Below are 6,808 nucleotides of genomic sequence, written 5' to 3'. Positions count from 1 at the left end.
CTGAACACACCGGTGCACGGCGGCATTAACAACATATAAAAATTACCGGCACAGTACTTGGAAATAAGTCGCCAAAGATATTCCGAGTACATCATTATTATTAAAAGTAGATGTTGTTCGTTTAATAAAGGGAAAACACGTGTTTTTTATTGATGGTCAAAAATAAATCTTCTTCTTATATCAAGAAACTTTAAACAACATTATGGTGAAAATAATTAAGAAAAAAAGAATACATATTTTAAAAAAACTACCTCACAGTTCAATTAAAAAAAACTACCTCGCAGTTCAGTTTAAAAAACTACCTCACAGTTCAATTAAAAAAAACTACCTCGCAGTTCAGTTTAAAAAACTACCTCACAGTTCAATTTTAAAAATCTACCTCACAGTTCAGTTAAAAAAACTACCTCACAGTTCAATTAAAAAAAACTACCTCGCAGTTCAGTTTAAAAAACTACCTCACAGTTCAATTTTAAAAATCTACCTCACAGTTCAGTTAAAAAAAACTACCTCACAGTTAAGTTAAAAAAAACTACCTCACAGTTGGATTAAAAAACTACCTCACAGTTGGATTTAAAAAAACTACCTCACAGTTGGATTAAAAAACTACCTCACAGTTGGATTAAAAAACTACCTCATTTTGATTTAGAAAAACTACCTCACAGTTGGATTAAAAAACTACCTCACAGTTGGATTAAAAAACTACCTCACAGTTGGATTTAAAAAAACTACCTCATTTTGATTTAGAAAAACTACCTCACAGTTCGATTAAAAAACTACCTCACAGTTCGATAAAAAAAAACTACCTCACAGTTCAATTTAAAAAACTACCTCAGATCGATTAAAAAAAAAACTACCTCACAGTTCAATTAAAAAGAACTACCTCACAGTTCAATTAAAAAAAACTACCTCACAGTTCCATTAAAAAACTACCTCACAGTTGGATTAAAAAACTACCTCAGTTCGATTTAAAAACTACCTCACAGTTGGATTAAAAAAACTACCTCACAGTTCGATTTAAAAAAACTACCTCAGATCGATTAAAAAAAAAACTACCTCACAGTTCAATGAAAAAAAAAAACTAACTCACAGTTCGATTAAAAAACTACCTCACAGTTGGATTAAAAAAACTACCTCACAATTCGATTAAAAAACTACCTCAGTTCGATTTAAAAAAACTACCTCAGATCTATTAAAAAAAAATACCTCACAGTTCGATTTAAAAAACGACCTCACAGTTCGATTAAAAAAAACTACCTCACATTTGGATTAAAAAACTACCTCAGTTCGATAAAAAAACTACCTCACAGTTCGATAAAAAACTACCTCACAGTTCAATTTAAAAAACTACCTCAGATCGATTAAAAAAAAACTACCTCACAGTTCAATTAAAAAAAAAACTACCTCGGTTCCATTAAAAAAACTACCTCACAGTTCGATAAAAAACTACCCCACAGTTCGATAAAAAAACTACCTCAGTTCGATTAAAAAAACTACCTCAGTTCGATTTTAAAAACTACCTCACAGTTCGATTTAAAAAAACTACCTCAGATCAATTTAAAAAACTACCTCACAGTTCAATAAAAAACTACCTCAGATCGATTAAAAAACTACCTCAGATCGATTAAAAAAACTACCTCACAGTTCAATAAAAAACTACCTCAGATCGATTAAAAAACTACCTCAGTTCGATTAAAAAACTACCTCACAGTTCGATTTAAAAAACTACCTCAGATCGATTTAAAAAAAAACTACCTCACAGTTGGATTAAAAAACTACCTTAGTTCGATAAAAAAACTACCTCACAGTTGGATTAAAAAAACTACCTCAGAGTTGGATTAAAAAAAACACCTCACAGTTGGATTAAAAAAACTACCTCACAGTTGGAATAAAAAAACTACCTCACAGTTGGATTAAAAAAAACTACCTCACAGTTGGATTAAAAAAACTACCTCACAGTTGGATTTAAAAAACTACCTCAGTTTGATTAAAAAAAACTACCTCACAGTTCGATTAAAAAACTAGCTCAGTTTGATTTAAAAAAAACTACCTCACATTTGGATTAAAAAACTACCTCACAGTTCGATAAAAAACTACCTCACAGTTCGATAAAAAACTACCTCACAGTTCGATTAAAAAACTACCTCAGTTTGATTAAAAAAAAACTACCTCACATTTGGATTAAAAAACTACCTCACAGTTCGATAAAAAAACTACCTCACAGTTCGATAAAAAACTACCTCACAGTTCGATAAAAAAACTACCTCACAGTTCAATTTAAAAAACTACCTCAGATCGATTAAAAAAAAACTACCTCACAGTTCAATTAAAAAAAAACTACCTCAGTGCCATTAAAAAACTACCTCACAGTTCGATAAAAAACTACCCCACAGTTCGATAAAAAAACTACCTCAGTTCGATTAAAAAAACTACCTCAGTTCGATTTTAAAAACTACCTCACAGTTCGATTTAAAAAACTACCTCAGATCGATTAAAAAAACTACCTCACAGTTCAATAAAAAAACTACCTCAGATCGATTAAAAAACTACCTCAGATCGATTAAAAAAACTACCTCACAGTTCAATAAAAAAACTACCTCAGATCGATTAAAAAACTACCTCAGTTCGATTAAAAAACTACCTCACAGTTCGATTTAAAAAACTACCTCAGATCGATTAAAAAAAAACTACCTCACAGTTGGATTAAAAAACTACCTTAGTTCGATAAAAAACTACCTCACAGTTGGATTAAAAAAACTACCTCAGAGTTGGATTAAAAAAACCACCTCACAGTTGGATTAAAAAAAACTACCTCAGTTGGAATAAAAAAAACTACCTCACAATTGGATTAAAAAAAACTACCTCACAGTTGGATTAAAAAAACTACCTCAGAGTTGGATTAAAAAAACCACCTCACAGTTGGATTAAAAAAAACTACCTCACAGTTGGAATAAAAAAACTACCTCACAGTTGGATTTAAAAAAACTACCTCACAGTTGGATTAAAAAACTACCTCACAGTTGGATTTATAAAACTACCTCAGTTTGATTTAAAAAACTACCTCACAGTTCGATTAAAAAACTAGCTCAGTTTGATTAAAAAAAAACTACCTCACTTTTGGATTAAAAAACTACCTCACTGTTCGATTAAAAAAACTACCTCACAGTTCGATTAAAAAACTACCTCAGTTTGATAAAAAACTATCTCACATTTGGATTAAAAAACTACCTCACAGTTCGATAAAAAAAACTACCTAACAGTTCGATTAAAAAACTACCTCAGTTTGATAAAAAAACTACCTCACATTTGGATTAAAAAACTACCTCACAGTTCGATTAAAAAAACTACCTCACAGTTCGATTAAAAAAACTACCTCACAGTTCGATAAAAAAACTACCTCACAGTTCGATTAAAAAACTACCTCAGTTTGATAAAAAAAACTACCTCACATTTGGATTAAAAAACTACCTCACAGTTCGATAAAAAAACTACCTCACAGTTCGATAAAAAACTACCTCACAGTTCAATTTAAAAAACTACCTCAGATCGATTAAAAAAAAAAACTACCTCACAGTTCAATTAAAAAAAAACTACCTCACAGTTCCATTAAAAAACTACCTCACAGTTGGATTAAAAAAACTACCTCACAGTTGGATTAAAAAAACTACCTCACTGTTCGATTTGAAGAACTACCTCAGATCGATAAAAAAAACTACCTCACAGTTCAATGAAAAAAAAAAACTACCTCACAGTTGGATTAAAAAACTACCTCACAGTTGGATTTAAAAAACTACCTCACAATTCGATTAAAAACTACCTCACAGTTCGATTTTAAAAACTACCTCAGATCGATTAAAAAAACTACCTCACAGTTCGATTAAAAAAACTACCTCACAGTTCGATTAAAAAACTACCTCACAGTTCGATTAAAAAAACTACCTCACAGTTCGATAAAAAAACTACTTCACAGTTCGATAAAAAAAAACGACCTCACAGTTCGATAAAAAACTACCTGAGTTCGATTAAAAAAACTACCTCACAGTTCGATTTTAAAAACTACCTCACAGTTCGATAAAAAACTATCTTACAGTTCGATTTAAAAACTACCTCACAGTTCGATTAAAAAAACTACCTCACAGTTCGATAAAAAACTACCTCACAGTTCGATAAAAAACTATCTCACAGTTTGATAAAAAAACTACCTCACAGTTCGATTAAAAAACTACCTCACAGTTCGATTAAAAAAACTACCTCACAGTTCGATTAAAAAAAAGTGCCTCACAGTTCGATTTAAAAAAACTACCTCAGATCGATTAAAAAACTACCTCACAGTTCGATTAAAAAACTACCTCACAGTTCGATAAAAAATGTACCTCACAGTTCGATTTAAAAAACTACCTCAGATCGATTAAACTACCTCACAGTTCGATTAAAAACTACCTCAGATCGATAAAAAAACTACCTCAGTTTGATTTAAAAAAAACTACCTCACAGTTCGATAAAAAACTACCTCACAGTTCGATTTAAAAAACTACCTCACAGTTCGATAAAAAACTACCTCAGTTCGATTAAAAAACTACCTCAGATCGATAAAAAAAACTACCTCACAGTTCGATAAAAAACTACCTCACAGTTCGATTAAAAAAACTACCTCACAGTTCGATTTAAAAACTACCTCACAGTTCAATAAAAAAACTACCTCAGATCGATTAAAAAACTACCTCAGTTCGATTAAAAAACTACCTCACAGTTCAATTAAAAAACTACCTCAGTTCGATTAAAAAACTGCCTCAGTTCGATTAAAAAACTACCTCACAGTTCGATAAAAAAACTACCTCAGATCGATTAAAAAAACTACCTCAGATCGATTGAAAAAAAACTATCTCAGATCGATTAAAAAAAAACGACCTCACAGTTCAATTTAAAAAACTACCTCAGATCGATTTAAAAAAAAAACTACCTCACAGTTCGATTAAAAAAACGACCTCAGATCGATAAAAAAGCTACCTCAGTTCGATTAATAAAAACTACCTCACAGTTCGATTTAAAAAACTACCTCAGATCGATTAAAAAAACTACCTCACAGTTGGATTAAAAAAACTACCTCAGAGTTGGATTAAAAAAACCACCTCACAGTTGGATTAAAAAAAACTACCTCAGTTGGAATAAAAAAACTACCTCACAGTTGGATTAAAAAAAACTACCTCACAGTTGGATTAAAAAAAACTACCTCAGAGTTGGATTAAAAAAACCACCTCACAGTTGGATTAAAAAAAACTACCTCACAGTTGGAATAAAAAAACTACCTCACAGTTGGATTTAAAAAAACTACCTCACAGTTGGATTAAAAAACTACCTCACAGTTGGATTTAAAAAACTACCTCAGTTTGATTTAAAAAACTACCTCACAGTTCGATTAAAAAACTAGCTCAGTTTGATTAAAAAAAAACTACCTCACATTTGGATTAAAAAACTACCTCACTGTTCGATTAAAAAAACTACCTCACAGTTCGATAAAAAACTACCTCACAGTTCCATTAAAAAACTACCTCAGTTTGATAAAAAAAAAACTACCTCACATTTGGATTAAAAAACTACCTCACAGTTCGATAAAAAAAACTACCTAACAGTTCGATTAAAAGACTACCTCAGTTTGATAAAAAAAAAAACTACCTCACATTTGGATTAAAAAACTACCTCACAGTTCGATTAAAAAAACTACCTCACAGTTCGATTAAAAAAACTAACTCACAGTTCGATAAAAAAAACTACCTCACAGTTCGATTAAAAAACTACCTCAGTTTGATAAAAAAAACTACCTCACATTTGGATTAAAAAACTACCTCACAGTTCGAGAAAAAAACTACCTCACAGTTCGATAAAAAACTACCTCACAGTTCAATTTAAAAAACTACCTCAGATCGATTAAAAAAAAAACTACCTCACAGTTCAATTAAAAAAAAACTACCTCACAGTTCCATTAAAAAACTACCTCACAGTTGGATTAAAAAAACTACCTCACAGTTGGATTAAAAAAACTACCTCACTGTTCGATTTAAAGAACTACCTCAGATCGATAAAAAAAAACTACCTCACAGTTCAATGAAAAAAAAAAACTACCTCACAGTTGGATTAAAAAACTACCTCACAGTTGGATTTAAAAAACTACCTCACAATTCGATTAAAAACTACCTCACATTTCGATTTTAAAAACTACCTCAGATCGATTAAAAAAACTACCTCACAGTGCGATTAAAAAAACTACCTCACAGTTCGATTAAAAAACTACCTCACAGTTCGATTAAAAAAACTACCTCACAGTTCGATAAAAAACTACCTGAGTTCGATTAAAAAAACTACCTCACAGTTCGATTTTAAAAACTACCTCACAGATCGATAAAAAACTATCTTACAGTTCGATTTAAAAACTACCTCACAGTTCGATTAAAAAAACTACCTCACAGTTCGATAAAAAACTACCTCACAGTTCGATAAAAAACTATCTCACAGTTTGATAAAAAAAAACTACCTCACAGTTCGATTAAAAAAACTACCTCACAGTTCGATTAAAAAAACTACCTCACAGTTCGATTAAAAAAAAGTGCCTCACAGTTCCATTTAAAAAAACTACCTCAGATCGATTAAAAAACTACCTCACAGTTCGATTAAAAAACTACCTCACAGTTCGATAAAAAATGTACCTCACAGTTCGATTTAAAAAACTACCTCAGATCGATTAAACTACCTCACAGTTCGATTAAAAACTACCTCAGATCGATAAAAAAAACTACCTCACAGTTTGATTTAAAAA

This window comes from Eptatretus burgeri, chromosome 2 (genome assembly GCF_056783735.1).
Source record: "Eptatretus burgeri isolate ZD-2024b chromosome 2, Ebu_testis_v1, whole genome shotgun sequence".
Taxonomy (NCBI): domain Eukaryota; kingdom Metazoa; phylum Chordata; class Myxini; order Myxiniformes; family Myxinidae; genus Eptatretus; species Eptatretus burgeri.
The sequence above is the reverse complement of the archived record's forward strand: the minus strand, read 5'-3'. Positions refer to the sequence as shown.